The sequence below is a fragment of the Gopherus evgoodei genome, chromosome 6 (assembly GCF_007399415.2).
Source record: "Gopherus evgoodei ecotype Sinaloan lineage chromosome 6, rGopEvg1_v1.p, whole genome shotgun sequence".
Classification (NCBI taxonomy): domain Eukaryota; kingdom Metazoa; phylum Chordata; order Testudines; family Testudinidae; genus Gopherus; species Gopherus evgoodei.
The window spans coordinates 43,858,280-43,875,803 of record NC_044327.1 but is presented as its reverse complement, the minus strand read 5'-3'; the positions used below and the strand labels follow the sequence as shown (position 1 = coordinate 43,875,803).

The following is a 17,524-nucleotide window of genomic DNA, read 5'->3' as shown; positions in this document are numbered from 1 at the left end:
ACAGTCGAACTTTTGGGGATTGTCCCCTACTTAGTTCAACATCCTTCTGTTAGTGGTCTTTCCTGCTACACCCTCTTTTGCCCCCTTAGCATGTACATTCCATTCATTTTGCATACTCCCTGAATGCCAAACTGGTGCAAGTCACACTACTTTACCTCTCTTCCAACCCACTGATAGCACCATTTAAATCTCCAATTAATTTGCCCACAACTCCCCTGAGATATGCACTGTTTACTTCTGGGATGCATTTGACCCATTAACTTTATTTCTAGGTGTGTGTGTTTGATAGTAGGATATGTCCCTTCCCTGATTATAAGTGGAATAGTTCAACAGATTGTATGGACATAATCTAGTGCTGCTTCTGTGTCCCCTTTGATTTTGAAAGCAGTACCCAAAATCAATAGCAGCCCAAAGTGTACACTCCACAAGGCCAGTCACATTTTGTTAAGGCCCTACCTGCAATGATAGCAAAGCAACATCAACAAACATTACTGTGGGAAAGTGAGTTCTGACACTTTCACATCTTTGCCATGGCATGTATCCAGTGCCATAAGTAAATATTAGATAGCAAACAAATTAGGAAAAATAGTTCATGAGAATTTTTTTAGAGGATTTGCAATTTCACTTCTCAAAACAAGTGAATTTAATCATTGAGATTCAGTTTCCCCCTTCTCTCTGACAATTTCCGAACATCAACATTTCAGATTGGATGTTTTTTCTAGAAGATATGTTCTAGTTAAATCACAGTTACTGGGCCCCATAACCTTCACTTAGACAATAGGGAAGAAGAATTTCCCCTGCTGCAGGCACTACTGGGTGAAATTCTATAGGCAAGAGGTCAGTTCAAGATGGTCAAAGTGGTCCCTTCTGGCTGTAAAACCTATGAATCAACCCATTTGCTGTCCTCATTGAAGTAACTGATGGTGGTTATTTTCTTAAACCTCTTTAAGGCCTAATTTGCTTGCCTTATCTATTCAGCCATGCACATAAAAGATGTATAGTCACCTGATTCAAAAATTTACGTTTTGGAATACTACTATCTTAAAAAAAGAGGTATTTATCTCAGCGATGTATGTATTATACAAAAGTTATATTAAAATGCAGCAATTTTGCAGTATTTAAAAAAGTATTTAGCAGCTATCTGCCTTTCCACTAAACATTTTCACTGAACATCAGATTTGTTTCCTACTGCACATTTCTGGGTTATCTCATTGTCATGCCTGAACAAAACAAAGGTGGTATAACAAGAGAGAACTGTAATGTTATTCTATGTTAAGATAATAAGCAAGAGGAGGTGGTAAATAATAAGGACATTTCTGAAATACTTAACTCTTAGAATAAAAAAAATTAATGTATTGGAAGTCTAAACAGTCTTGCAAAACTAGATTGTCAGAATAAGAGATTTAACCATGGACTTAAACCGGTGCCAAGATTTCACCCATGATCTTTGTGGCATGCTATTTCAAGAACAGCAACTCTCCATTCAATATGCATGCCTGTTGTTCTTAGTGCCCATGAATCCTGGCCACCCAAACAGATGCACAGTTTTCTGGAGAAGGCCATGTAAGTTGTTTGGGACACATGGCTACACTTCATGATAGCATAGAAAGGAGCAATTATTATCAACTATTTTGATTACACACATATGAAGATACAGCCCCTTTAACACCCCTGTGTAAAGCTCAAAGAATAGGGACAGGGATGAGTGTGGGGTCAGGTTCATGTGTGGGTGGTGTGCAATTACTAGGTTGTTAATTAATTGCAATTAACTCACAGATTAACTGAAAAAAATGAATCATGCTTTAAAAAATTAATCATGATTAATCGCAGTTTTAATCACATTGTTAAACAATAGAATACCAATTGAAATTTATTAAATATTTTGGATGTTTTTCTACATTTTCAAATATATTTACGTCAATTACAGTACAGAATACGAAGTGTACATTGCTCACTTTATATTATTATTTTTATTACAAATATTTGCACTGTAAAAATGAGAAACAACAGAAACAGTATTTTTCAATTCACCTTATACAAATACTGTAGTGCTATCTCTTTATTGTGAAGGTGCAATTTACAAATATATATTTTTTTTGTTATATAACACCACTCAAAAACAAAAAATGCAAAATTTTAGAGCTTACAAGTCCTCTCAGTCCTACTTCTCGTTCAGTCCATCGTTAAGACAAACAGGTTTTTTTACATTTACGGGAGATAATGCTGCCTGCTTCTTGATTACAAGTGTCACCAGAAAGTGAAAACAGGCGTTCGCATGGGACTTTTGTAGCCGTCTTTGCAAGGTATTATGTGCCAGCAATGCTAAACATTCGTATGCCCCTTCATGCTTCAGCCACCATTCCAGAGGACATGCTTCCATGCTGATGACGATCATTAAAAAAAGAATGCTTTAATTAAATTTGTGACTGAACTCCTTGGGGGAGAATTTTATGTGTCCAGCTCTATTTTACCCACATTCTGCCATATATTTCATGTTAAAGTAGTCTCGAATGATGACCTAGCACATGTTCATTTTAATAACACTTTTGCTTCAGATTTGACAAAATGCAAAGAAGGTACCAATGTGAAATTTCTAAAGATAGCTACAGCACTCAACCCAAGGTTTAAGATATGAAGTGCCTTCCAAAATCTGAGAAGGATGAAGTGTGGAGCATGTTTTAAGAAGTCTTAAAAGATGTTGAGAAAGTGGATAAGGGAAGTTATTTACTTATTCCCATAGTACAAGAACTAGGGTCACCAAATGAAATTAATAGGCAGCAGGTTTAAAACAAATAAAAGGAAGTTCTTCTTCACGCAGCGCACAGTCAACTTGTGGAACTCTTTACCTGAGGAGGTCGTGAAGGCTAGGACTATAACAGTGTTTAAAAGAGAACTGGATAAATTCACGGTGATTAACTCAATAAATGGCTGTTAGCCAGGATGGGTAAAGAATGGTGTCCCTAGCCTCTGTTCATCAGAGGATGGAGATGGATGGCAGGAGAGAGATCACTTGATCATTGCCTGTTAGATTCACTCCCTCTGGGCACCTGGCATTGGCCACTGTCGGTAGACAGATACTGAGCTAGATGACCTTTGGTCTGACCCGGTACGGCCATTCTTATGTTCTTATGTACTACTGTGACAAGGCCATAGAAGTACCTTAGACAGAAAAATAATTGACCAATGCCAAATATGCACAGTATTGCACTGAGTACAAATCGAGAACCTACCCATGTTTGTAAAGCTAGGTAGAAATAAAATAATTGTGCCCCCAAACCAAACTTTCACTTAAAACCTTTTCTTTCAAACCTATAACTCTATCTCCTTTCTCACCCTGCCCCTGAGAGGGGGTCCTTTTTACACATCCTCACTGCTGACTTTTTAATCTTCCTGTTATCGGAATTGAATCACATCATTAACCAAATCCAAATACAGATTGTTTCTGTCTTTCTACTCCAAAAGGCTTTGTTTCATCCCTCTCACCATAATTTCCAAGGAACAATATTCAACAAATTCCATTAATACTTTGTAATCAACATAATGCTGGCTAAGAAAAGGGGTAGATATGCAGCTTTCTCCCTTCCCCATTTCCTGGCATGCTGGCTGTTTTCCACCATAAAAGTTACATTGGTTTAGGCTGTGCCTTTTTTTAAAGTTAATTTCTGTTTACCAGAAAACTGAAGGCATGCTGTTGTAATTCAGGTAAGCACCTTCCACAGACTATTTAATCATATCTCTGTCCTGAGAACATCTACTATTGCATATTTCTTTCATGTAGCTATTGAAACTTATCAACTGATTTGTTATCCGTCAGCCATGGGAGCTGTTGCTAACCTAATTTATTATTTTTGGATGTTCTTATTTCAGTATGTATTTCTTTTTTTTAAAGAATCTTTTTAGGTCCTCCTGAACTTAAATCATTAGCCTGGTATCCTGAAAGTACCTTGCCCCACATCACACATTACCTCACAGAATGGGAAAGCATGTTAATAGAACTTATCAATATGTGTCAAAGACCTTTTGATATGGCATGGAGTTGAACAAATATTTAAGAAATTCAACATTCTTTATACTGTCATTCCAAAAGAGGCTAACCAATCTTCAGGCCAGTTTGTCCTTGACCCTTGCATGATGTGTGTATGTGTATGGGAAGGCACAAAGCCTTTTGTACTCTGTGCAAGAGCCAGGAACAACTGCAGTCCCAACACAAGCTGGGGTAGTTGTATTGGTGGGAGCAGGCTAACCTATCATAAAAGATGGCGCAGCCAAGGCATTCTCCCCCTGCACCAAGAAACGAGGAAGGGACTGTGCCTCTATGAGATGCAATCCCTCCTTGAACTCTTCTCATACAGGGCAGCTGCTTCATCTCTCTGTTCAGGGCTATGCCTAATGCACATTTGAGCCCAGTTTCCACTATCAGGTATAGGTGAGCTAATTCATATGCACTAAAAGAGCAGAATATTTTACCCAAACTCCAACCCAACTTGCAGGGTGGTAGATTTTTTTGTTTGTTTTATGTTTTTAACGGTGAGGTTTGAGATGTTAGTTTGATTCGTGCATGCTTCTTCAGTTTCTGGTTCTGACCAGGACTGGAAGTAGAAGTATGGAAATACTGCATGTGACTGTTCTCCCAGCATTTCTGGCTCTGCTAGAACAAGGAAAATGATAATGGCTAATATTTATAAAGCACCTTTCATCCAAAATGATCTCAAAGTGCTTAACAAATTGTGTGTGTGTGTGAGGGGGTGTATATAGCTATACATAATATAGTAATAACTTTCACACATCCCTGAACAACAGGCAATAATACTATGCCACAGGGTGAGGCAGAAAGCAAAAAGTAACACTGTATCAAAGTGAAACTAGAAGGGAAATTGTTGGTAAACAGAAATTTACCCATATTTGCATCTGACCAGAACCATAGAGTTAATGAAAAATATCATGAGGTCTTTATTAAAAACATGTGTTCAGGAAATCCCAGAATGCTGAGATCCCATCTTTCCTGCTATTCTGTTTTTGTTTTGTTTTGTTTATTTTTGTTTTGGAGGTTTTTTGGTTTGTTTGTGTTTTTCTTAATGAGTTATAACTCATTAGGTACTAGTTGCCAAGAACTGTTGGGTTGCTCTGCCTTCTCCAAATCTAGCTTAAAACATAAACTGGTGACATTGTAATCTTTAATTCTAACCCTCATAGTGCTGTTTCATACACAGAACATGATATATAAATACAAAGCTTAAATCACCCTCCACCCAGGAAATTGTGGTTAAAGATCATTCAAATCTCTCTTCTTAATTAAATATATTGGGACCAAATTTGTCATTGGTGTAACTCCGTTTATGTTATTTTAATTAAACCAGGGATGAATTTTCTGGGTGGGGGATACGTAGCAGGAGCCAACATGGCAACCAGTGATTCACTTCTCTGAGGCCCAGCATCCTCAATAAGGTTATGAAGAATGTGCTAGGAGCTCTGGAACAGTGTCAGTTAGCTGCTGCTGCTGTTTTTTTCAGCTTCTTGGTGACAAAGTAGTGAATGTGCAAACAGAATAGGGTAGGCAGTCTAAAAAGGGGGTAAACTGATTTACCAGCTCCCATGGGTGCTCTGTAGTATCCCAGTGGAAAAAGACAGAACAACCCACTTTTTGGAGGCTGGTAGTGTTTGCAAATGTTGATCCTACTGGGAAAGGGCTAAGTGGGTTCTAGTGACGCAGAAGCCATTGACTCATTACTCAACTGGGTATAAAGGAGATAGGAATGACCTGGGAAAGAAGGTTTTAGGATGTGGTCTGAGTAGTCTGAAGTAGAAACCCTAAGAGTAGCTAAGCCCTGAGCTGAACTTTGTTATTGTAAAGCTTGTCTCCATTACAAAATCTTCTTATGTTTGAACAAGATTGTGAAGTATTCAGTCTGCTGACATGATTCTGATCACAATTTACTGGTCAGTGTAGACCAGAACAAACCACACTCAGCATAGAGACAGTCAGCTGTGATTAAAGTCTGGTTGGTACCAGCAGGTTTAATGTTATGATCTCATGGCTTGAATCTGAGTCTGAACTTTCCAAAGTTCAGGGTCATTTGGATCAAGGTTTTGGTTTAGCTCAGAGATAGGAATGGCCAGCAGGTTTGGATCTGAATGCAAATTTGCTTGTGGTTTTGGATGCGTTTAAATCTATGGTTTGGGGTCAAGCTCAGCTGTACTTTAAACATTTATATTTTATCTTGAAAGCATGGGCGAGGGGGGTTTCTAGGTCAATGGAACAGGAGATGACTAGCATGCTGACTTACTCCAAAAAACCAATGGGTTGCATTCATTTTGTCTGGATGAGAGAATTTGTGCCATGTATCCCTGAATATTGAGTATTATCAAAAAAGTGATGACACATTTTAACTATAGACATGCTAATAGATGCCACTTAAATACAGCCTTTGCCATTTGTAGGAATTTGCAGTATTTACAACTAGATTGCTGGCCCTGTGCTCCAGGATTTGTGCTAAGATTTTAGGTACTCTGTATTCTGTAACTAACTGAATTACTTTAACTTGTACTACATGGTATAGTGCACAAAACTGGAGGCTATTGTTTCTTGACATTCCATACTCCTCATGATGTGCAGCAGTGAAGCAGTTAAATTGACCCTTTATCGGTGTGTGTGTGGTGCAATTCTTTACTAAAGATGCAGCAGAATCCTTTACTAATGAACCAGTCATTTGACATTTAACGCTTAATTCATATGCTTAATCTGTTAAATGCTGACACTTGGAAGTTCTAGAATGCCTATCTGTGAACTCTTAAGTCATAGTGTATGTTTGACTACTTACAATGAAAGAATGCAGTGAAGCAATTTGAGGGTGGCATTAAAGTTTTGATTAAAATGATAACACAACCACATATTTTGTTCAGGAACAAGAAAGAAGTACTGGGCAAGGAAGTTTGTGCAATAAACCTCTTTAATATTCATCCCTGCAGTATAGCTGCCTGTTTGGTGGTTACAGCTGTAACATTCGTAGCTTCCCAGGAGAAAGAAAGTGGGTCGTGCACAATGGTGAAATTAATCTGTGAGTATGGAGAAGGGGCAGTTTACTTAGAGACGCAGAGGTGCTAGATGTTGAAAGAAATACTGCCACCTGTTGATCACAGGTCTGCGAAAGCTTTTATGCCCCTGAAATACAGGCTCATTTCCACTAATGTGTCTTAAAATCATTGTGAAAACAAACTGGTCTGACTGGGTGTTCGAAAAGATCTTATGATCTTGTAACTTTATTTAAGTTTTATCCCTGTTTTGCAGCTGCTATTTCCTTGATACATTTAATCTCTTTTAAAGTATTTTTTACCAGACTGATGTGCTATGTTACATAATATCTAAAAATACTCCAAATGTTGGTGTGTCTTTCTCTTCCTTAATGCATCCCTATGTCTGTATGTAAGAAGTTTTTTTGTTATTGAGACAGATGATATTTTTCTTATTTTAGAAGGTATTTCTGTTTCTATCGATGTTTGAGAGACTATTTAATTGTAGCCATGCCACCTATGAGGAAGGGCTACAGAGCCCCTATGCCAATATATTGTAATAGTTAAAAAGATTTCTCTCTCTTTTCTCCCTAAAAGTTCCTATATATGTGGACAGAAGTGAGCCTTTCTGAAGTATACTTTTATGAGATTGGCCTTTTTGAGTGGATTCATTTCATGACCTCAAATGATTCTCACTGCTTCCCTCTGTTAGAAATATAACAACAGTGTTGAAGGTAAAAACTTCCTGAGCTTGCCTTTGATTTAGAGAGATTTTATTCTCTACCAGTCATCCTCTACCTATGGCTCAGGCAGCTGGGAGTTATGGGAAAAGTTTAAAAGCATGGTTATGTCAAAGTCCTCACCTTGCAAAAATGTGGGGGCCTAGTCTGCTTTCATTTACACGGGTTGTTTAAGTGGAGTTTATCTGGGGTTACGTTATTGGATCAGAGCAGATTTGGGCCCCAATTGAGCAAAACTGTAACAGGAATTGCAAGTTGCATCTTTAGTTCTCATATTCTACTTTCCTACAAGCACAGAATTCTCACTGATCAATAGGAGGTCTGAGGATGTCAGGAGAGGCTATTATTGCAGACTCTTGCCCCATAAATTGTCCATGAGGATCAGGAGTCAGATTCTGATCTCAGTTATATCCTTGTAAATTAGGAATCACTTCATTTTATCTAGTGAATTACACTGGTTGTATACTCTGTATTAAGTGAGAGGCCCTTAATTGTATGTATTTACAAGGTATTTATTTTAAAGATGAATGGGAAAATAGAATTGCCATGCCTGATCAGACCAACGGCTCTTCATCCGCATTATGCTGTCTCCGATCTTGCAAGTACCAAGTGCTTCAGGAGAAAGGTTGCAAGAAATCCTATAATAAGCAACTGTAGAATAATCTGCCTATTGGACTGAGTGGCTTGCCTAGGGACAACACAGGATAGAACCCAAGAATCTCCTTTCCCAATAACTCTGCTCTAACCATTAGATTGGTACTGCTTTAAAATGTTTTTTTTACTCAACTCATAGTTCATACTTTTTAAATGATTTCTGATTAGTAAAAAGAAATCAGTGGTAGCAGTAAATCTGCAGGGACTTTGTCAATTAAAAAAAAAAGGTTAAAACTGCTGGAATTAAAGAGTGTTTATAAAACGGCATACTGCAGGGTCAATATATTTTTAAAACTATTAGGAATTTTAACATTTTCATCTGGTCTAACAGTCGATAATCTGCTAGCTAAAGAGGATTTACACGGTAAATAATACCAGGTTCTAGGGGTTATTAAAAACTTCTGGTACGAAACTGCCCTTCTTGCAAAGTGTTTAAATGTAAATGCTTACAGGAAAGATGGTAGTGATCCTGAAAGCTATTTGTGGCAATGGCAACAAAACTGGAATTTTATATTAAAAAAAACTAATCTAAAGAAGTAGCAAACTTGGAGCAAACCGTCCCCAACTATCTGGGTGATTTGGCTTCTCAGGATGTTTATAATATCTATCTAGAATATATATTGAATGTGATAATAGGAGCTACCTTTTCAAATGAGACCTGTGCTGCTCCTTGCAGCTGGCAGCAACTGTTGCAAAGCCTTTGTCAGTAAATTAATCAGATAAGACTAGGAAATCCGCAAGCTGTTTCGGGGCTGCCCAGAGGAGGGGGGCAAGTGGGGCAATTTGCCCTGGGGCCCTGCAGGAGCCCCCCGAGCCCTGGGCCCCGGCGGCGGTCCAGGTCTTGGTGGCTTTTCAGTGGCAGGGGGCCCTTCGTGCTGCCAAAGATGCAGAGTGACTGAAGGGCCCCCTCCCCCCCCCGCCACTGAAATGCCACCGAAGACCCAGACCGCTGCTGGGTGAGTGCAAGCACTGTAGCTCCCCTACTTTTGTCCCAGGCACCCTGATTCCTCTGTGCAGCCCTGTCTGTTTAGAGGAGCCAACACTATATGTATCATACCACAAAGATATTTTACTAAGTCAGTTTTCTGACTGCCTCCCCACTGTAAGGATCAGATTTTGAAGAAACTCAGGGCCAAAAATGAGGCCCAAGTGACTTGTGACTTTAGGTGCATCAGTTTTTTGGGCCCCCAAACTGGAGACAACTTGAAGAGACCTGACTTTCACAGCTTTGTTGCTCAGCACCTTCTGAAAATGAGGGTCCTTTAAAATGTCTCAAGCTGAGAACCTGTAAGGGTGATGAGTCACTTCCGTGCTGATGTCCAGCCAACCACAAGCCAGAAGATGGTCTGGTGATACCCAGGGCAGGTATCTAAGCCCCTTTGGAGAAACAGCAGCAAAGTTTGCTTACATCACTCCAGAGTTGGAACCTCTTCTGCATGACGGTGGCAACAGATTTTCCAAACCTTAGTTTGCTCCAGTCTTGGTCTTGCTTTCTCTCCAGCCTGCTCCTAGTCCTGCTTCAGTATTGCTCTCAGGGCAGCCTCACTCCAACAGTGCTCTGGACTCCAGATTCTGGCTTTGACCCCCTGGCTCTGAACCATTTGGCCCGACTGCCATGGCTTCGACCACTAGCCTGATCATCCCAGCATGCTTTCTGACACCCACATTCACCAGTAAGTTTGGAAAATCTTGGCCGTGGTAAATAACTTTCATGGACAAAAATGCCTAATTTGGGATTACAGTTACTGTGCCTGTACCTGCGAATCAGGTGTTCAGTGCTAATGGTCATTTTTGCATGCACATATCCAGCATGCACAAGCAATCACCAGTAATTATGTGCACAAGTATGCACATCTTTAATGCACCTAATTGTGAGAAAATCATATCTTGACTGATGTTTATTGAAGGGAAGTCCCTAATTTCCTCCCCAGCTTCCTCTGCTTCAGCAAAGTGGACCTGGATGTGACTCCCACATAGCACATTAGCATTGTTTTCTGTAGAATGATTTAGCTCTTTCTCCTCCCTTGAGGGTCTTTCAGCCTTTGCTCCCCCATCAGCAGCTCAGACTAGTTTCTCTCATAGGGTAATGAATAGCTCTCACCACAAGGCTGCCAGATCAGCCTTTTAAACATTTTGTTTTATGGGGAATTTTTATAACTATATGCTTGATTCCAAACAAAAGTCTCCGCATTTTTGATGTATAAGAACATAGACAAGGAACTGATCTCAGGAATGTGACTCAGTTCATCAGTAATTACACTGGGCTTCTGAACCATGTATGGCTTTTTGAAGCTTAGCCATAAGATTTTTTTGAATTGGGCCATTTGTGGGAAATGTAGCCCTTGGACATATTGACTAATCAGATGAAACAGCTACCTGTTTGAAGCTGCAAAGTAATGTACCAAGGAAGGGCAGATTCTGTATTCTTGTCTTCACTGGATAGAAGTGAAATACTGCATCGGCAGCTGGCAGTGGGCCTCCAGCGAGGTCAATCACAAAAGGAGAAGTGGGGAACATGATAAAAAACTTGTTATTGATGGTTAAAACAACAAACCATTATGCGATTAGCTTCAAAATAGGAACTTCAGGCCAGAATTGTGGATCTGCTTCCCACAAAGTTTTTGAAAGAAGACAAATATAAGCATTTTCTTCTTCTGCTGGGAGGAAAAATTAGTATTCACAACATAACACTGATCTGTTTGTCAGGAAACTTTCTTGAACTATTTTGCTTTTGGAGCTAAATTTGCATTACTAAAATTCAGTGATTAGATAGTCCATAAGGAGAGAGAGAATCCAAGACTTGGTTGAAGATATACATGACAAAAAAACCAGAAAAACTATTCAGTGTAAAGATAATAGTGATTGCAGAACTACAAAGACGTTAAAATATACTTGTAAGTTTCTGTATGTGAATATAAGGAGCTCCCTTTATGATCAAACATTTTGCTCAGCTTGGGAAGTGTTTTCTAAAAGCAGCTCAATGACTGCTGTCACATTAAGTGACATACTCAGATGATTTCTTCTAAATCAGATCTAGTCCAGCTTGTCAAGGGCTGTATCAACATTCACCTTTAGTCATCAATTTCTTTACAGCAGGTGCTTCACTAAACAAGACATGAGTTAATAGTTGGGAACGTTTGGTGTCCAGACTCCAAGCAGCCGTTATGCATTCCTATGACAATGTTTTCCAATTTAGTTAACAGTTTATTCAGTTGTAAAACTACAAGACTTATAATAGAGGTTCCATGCGTATCAACAAAAAGATCTTTAGTGCTTGTAACGAGTTGTGCAACCTCTCTGCAGAGCTTCAAAAGAAACAATCAATCAGGGGAATAATATTTTTGGAATGTCAAAAGTGGAAGATGACTGGATGTTAATCACTTAAAATAAAAGCATTGATTAATTACATAACGAGTGATCCCTCTACTGGATGATTTATTGAGTCTCACTTCAGAGTTGCAAACCCAGAGCATTACCAGATTAAGGGGCTTAATTCATAAAAGCATCATGTACTATTTATACAGGTGATTTACAGGTTAACTGAGACAAAATGTGGTATGTGAACTATTGAGAAATGTATCTTCCCCTTGGTACCTCACCGTATAAATAGACCTGCAATCATTTCCCCACGATGTATGTTTAGAGTAGGTTTTTGAACTAGAATCTACCTAGGTATTTGTATATCCGCATTACCGTAGTATAGCTAAGGGCCTTATAATTATACTGGATTTTATCCTCACCACTTCTGTGTGAGATCAGAAGTATTATCCGCATCTTACAGACAGAGCCGGCTCCAGGCACCAGCTCAGGAAGCAGGTGCTTGGGGTGGCCAAGGGGAAGGGGCAGCACATTGGGCTGTTCGGTGCAATTCGACGCGCAGGTCCCTCGGTCCCTCTTGGAGGGAATGACCCGCCGCTGAATTGCTGCCAAGAAGAAGTGCGGCCCGCGCTTTTTTTTTCTTCCGCCCCCCTCGCCCCCGCCACTTGGGTGGCAAAAAACCCTGGAGCCGGCCATGCTTTACGTGAGGCACAAGGTAGATCTCAAGGAAAATCTGTGCCTGAGCCAGGAATTGAAACTAGTGTCCGGGAGTCCCCATCTGTTGCCCTATCCACTAGACCCGTGTTTCTCAATGAGTGGGTTTGGGGCCCTGAAGGGAGTCAAGAAAGCAATCTGGGGGGTCCACAAGACATTGACAAATTTATTACAATCTAAAGCAAAGAAATTATCGCTCCTTCCATTCCCCGCATACACCCTCACACCCTTCACAGTCAAGTACTCTGTCCAAACTCCTCAACACTCTCTCTCTCTCTCTCGCACACACACACACACACACACACACACACCACTATAGTATCATTGTTATAACTGATACATTTTTATTCTTTCTTTTATAAGACATGCAAGGGGCTTGTGAATTTTTTTATTTTGAATAAGGAGTCACTAGTTGGGGTGACAGAGAGACAGTGCACTAGACCATTCTTCTTACCCTAGTGAGTTCTATTAGGGAAGTGTTCAATTGTTTCCAAGAGCTCTCCTGTGACGTAATCCACTGGTTCTGTTTTGTCACCTGTTCTTGTTCACAAGGCTGTTAGGACACACAGTTGGATGCAGTCTCATCAGTAGGTGGGAGTCCTCTGCTCGTTCAAGTTTGTCATTGGGCCTCAGTGGCATGGTTTTCTCTAATTTCCCAGTGTCCAATCAAGTTAGGACTTGGGTGGGAGCTGGCTGGCTTCAGCTAAATCCAGCCAGACAGAGGCAATGCTTGCTGGATATGGCAGCTACTGAAGGAGATGCTAGGGGAAGGAGGAGTGGTTCAGTGGTTAGTGCACATCTAAGATTCTCTAGACCTTAGTTCAATTCCTGCTCTGCTACAGACTTCTAGTGTGACTGTGACTATGTCACTTAGTCTTTCTCTGTACCGGTCAGTTCACTGTGTGTAAAAGGCTTTAATAATGCTTCCCTACATCCACAGGGGTGGCATGAAGCTGATGTGATTGTGAGGCACTGAGATACTACAGTGGTGGGGCTGTGTGACTATTAAGATAAAAATGGGGATGATCCTCTGAGTGAGAAAGTATGCTCCCCTTGTATTACAATCCTTTCTTTTTCACTTAGCAAGGCAGTTGCATGATTTCTTTTTAGATTCAGATTTTACCCTCAACTATCCACACCTGGGGCCTCTCAAAACTAGATTCCTATGATGTGCTGCACTTGGAATCGGGAATGTGGTGCTTATGTTTGGAGGCCAACATGCCAGTGCTCTGTATATTACACTGCTTTCTAGTTTTTTTCTGCATTCACTTAGAAGTGTAGATTTCAACTTATAAAGCCCTCTATGCTTTGTGCTGGTTACTCCAGAGACCCTCTCTCTCAATGTCATGGCATCTGGGTTGCTTGAGGTGAATGAAAACACCTATGATGTTCACTGGGGGCTGCGGACAGGACAGTCCTCTGTGGAGGGGCCTTTGTGTCTGTTTTCTTCCTCCACTGGTCTGACAGAGCCAAAAGTTAGTGAGCTGTAGGGTGCATTGCATGGCTGATTTGATCTCCCTGGCTTTTACTGAAGGGTCTAGAGAGAGAGTAACATATGATTATAGGGTTTCAGTGGTAGCCTTGTGAGTCTGTATCAGCAAAAAAAACAACGAGTCCTGTGTGGCACCTTAGAGGCTAGACACATTTATTTGGACATAAGCTTTCGTGGGGCTAGAACCCACGTCATCAGATGTATGAAGTAAAAAAATACAGAAGCAAGTATAAATACGTGAAATGATGGGGTTGCTTTACCAAGTGTTAGGGTCAGTCTAACAAGATAATCATTAACAGCAGGATACCAAGAGAGGAAAAATAACTTTTGACGTGTAAGAGAGTGGCCTATTACAGGCAGTTGACAAGAAGGTGTGAGTAACAGTAGGGAGAAATAGTATTGGAAAATTAAGTTTAGGTTTTGTAATGACCCAACCACTCCCAGTCCTTTATTCAGGCTAATCTGGATGGGTATCTAGTTTGCAAATTAATTCCAGTTCTGCAACTTCATGTTGGAGGTCTTTTTTTGAAGTTTTTTTGTTGGATAATTGCCACTTTGAGGTCTGTTATTGAGTGACCAGAGAGATTGAAGTGTTCTCCTACTGGTTTTTGAATGTTATCATTCCTGATGTCAGATTTGTGTCCATTTATTCTTTTGCATAGGGACTGTCCGGTTTGGCCAATGTATGTGGCAGAGGGGCATTGCTGGCACATGATGGCATAGATCACATTGGTAGATGTGCAGGTGAACGAGCCCCGGATGGTTAGCTGATGTGGTTAGGTCCTGGATTAAAGGTGTTGGCTTAAGGGAGCTCTGAAGGAAACCATACTTGAAGTGGGGGCATGGCCAGGGAATTTCCAGGAGTACCTGAAGAAAGGTATCCCTTGGTTACGGAGAGCAAAGGGACTGTGGCAGAGCTAGAGGAAGAAGCCTTAGGGAACTAGAAACCTGGAGAGTTTGGGATCCTATTAGGAGCCTTCCTGGTTGTCTTGGGTCATACAATATAATACCTACGCTGTTGTAATTTGAGGCTTACTTAATGTTGGTAAAGCATCTTGCACTTGTCTACATCACCTTTCATGAGAGGATCTCACAGATTAACATAGATTAGTAAGAGCATGCTGTGGGAGCACCTCAGACTCCTGGAAAGACAATATTGGGAAACAGCTGGATTTAACAAGAAACTAATGAGTTGTCAAGCAAAATTGCCTCAATGACTGATTTCAGTAAGAGCTTACCAGAATCCTGGAACAAGCACAGTACACAGCATGTTACGTAGTCATTCAGCTTAAAAGGAAACATAACTTGTCCTGTTCTCAAATGTTCTCTGAAACATACTGGCCTTTCAACATTAGCTGAACCATTCAAATAAGATGCATTAGAATTAGAAAAAGTACAGAGAAGGGCAACAAAAATTATTAGGGATATGAAACAGCTTCCATATGAAGGGAGATTAAAAAGACAGAGCCTGTTCAGCTTAGAAAAGAGATGACCAAGAGGGGATATGTTAGGGCTGCCAAGTGTCCAGTTTTTGACTGGAAAGTCCAGTCAAAAATGGGACCTGGCAGTGTCTGGTCAGATGTGCTGGCTGGACACCAAAGGTTCTGTTACTGTGGGTTGTGAGGGGAGGTGCCCGGTCATCAACCTGCACCAGCCTCTGCTCAGTGGGGGCTTCCTCCTACCTGAATCTCATGGGTAGGCAGGCAGCAGGCTCCATATCAGGCTGCTGCTCCTGTCCCAGCTCTAGAGCAGAGGAAACAACCTGTAGGGAGGGAAATGGAGAAGATCAAGTGATGAGGAAGGGGGAGAGGAGAGAGCTGCGAGCTATGGAGGGGAAGAGTGACCAAGAGTGGGACCTTGGCGAGAAGAGGCAGAGCAGGGTGGGGCTATGGGGGGAAGAGGTGGAACAGAGACAGGTCCTTGAGGAAGAGGTGTAGCAGGGGCAGGGCCTCAGGGGAAGAGGAGGGGCAAGGGGCAGGTTTTCAAAAATTAGAAAGTTTGCAACCCTATAAGGTTTTATAGACCCTCGAGGTCTCTGAAATCATGAATGGTGTGGAAAAAGTGAAGAACAAGGAAGTGTTATTTACCCTGTCATATAACTCAAGAACCAGGGGTCACCCAATGAAATTAAGAGGCAGCAGGTTTAAAACAAACATAAGGAAATATGTCTTCACACAACATGTGAGCAACCTGTGAAACTCATTGCTGGGGGATGTTGTGAAGGCCAAAGTATAACTAGGTTCAAAAGAGAATGAGATAAGTTCATGGAGGATAGGTCCATCAATGGCTATTAGCCAAGGTGGGACACAACCTTATGCTCTCGGTGTCCCTAAACCTCTGACTGTGCTAGAAGCTGGAACTAGATTACAGGGTACGGATCACACAATATTTGATCTGCTCTGTTCATTCCCTCAGAAGACAGCATATTGGGACTAGACTAAATCACTATTGGTCTGATCCAGTATGGCCATTCTTATGTTCTTATGAACAATAATATTCATAAAAATCAACTACCAGAAGGAAAATTCAGTGAACCTGATTCTCCTCTCAATTTTGGAGTAAATCAGGATTAACTCCACTGAAATAATTGAGTTACCCTGGTGTAAGAGAGAGGAGAATCTGGCTATAGAAGTTTAATTTCCTTCACAGCATGTCTTGAAAATATTAAAGTGAATAAAACAACAAAAATAGCTTTTTTCTCAAAATGGTCAGATCACATATAATGTAATGGGTTCAAGGGTACATGGAGGATTCAGAGGGCATAACATGTTCATCTACCTTAACATTTCTATTCTCAGTGTTACTTAAAATTAGTTCATTGGTTTCAGTACTGGATTAGAGTCTTCCTGTTTACATTCCTTGTAAAATATTTAATACATTGTAAAAGCTTCATTTGCTGTTTCAAATATGGAAATATATTTTGTACAATATCAGGAAACAAACTTTTAAATGGCTTTTAATATATTCCTTACAAAAACATATTTTGAATAAAAACCTATCTTTTGGAAATAGAAATAATATTGATACTATAACTACAAAAATAGTACCGTACTCTCTGGCCTTTCTCTGCTACAAGCAAAAAGAAATTGGAAGTGATTTCAAAAGCCATGGGGCTCATTAACTTATTGTAAATGAACCTGTCACCTTTTGACTGCTAGAATCATCCCAGTAGGACAGTAAACTTAAAAACTATTTCTCACCTTTATATGCTATATAATACAAAAATTGTAGTCATTAGAAGCCCAGGATTCTTAGAATGAGTCTACACTACATACGAAAGCCATTGCCAGATTGTAGACTGCAAGGAATGGTGTATCATTTTTGTCCTTCTAGGGATTTATTTTTTCACAGTTTAAAGCTGATTTTTGTCCAATGGTTCTGAAGTTTCCAAATACAATCTCTCCAACAACTGTGGGTCATATCAGTGCATTATGTGGCCATCGGCACTACCTATCTCATAAAGCCCAACACTGTCGCTAGAAATGAGGCTTGTGGATAACTTCCAAACATTAGGCCACTGTGTGGTGAGACGGAGTGCAACTTACAAGATTTTTTTTTGTTACATAACTGCACTCAAAAACAAAATAATGTACAACTT

General features: G+C 40.3%; 1 protein-coding gene across 4 annotated transcripts in view; it reads left to right on the top strand.

The window, feature by feature from the left end:
• The window catches only part of GLIS3 (GLIS family zinc finger 3), a 280,584-nt gene that overhangs the window by 101,843 nt on the left and 161,217 nt on the right, over positions 1-17,524 (top strand). The gene's annotated exons all lie outside the window — the stretch shown is intronic.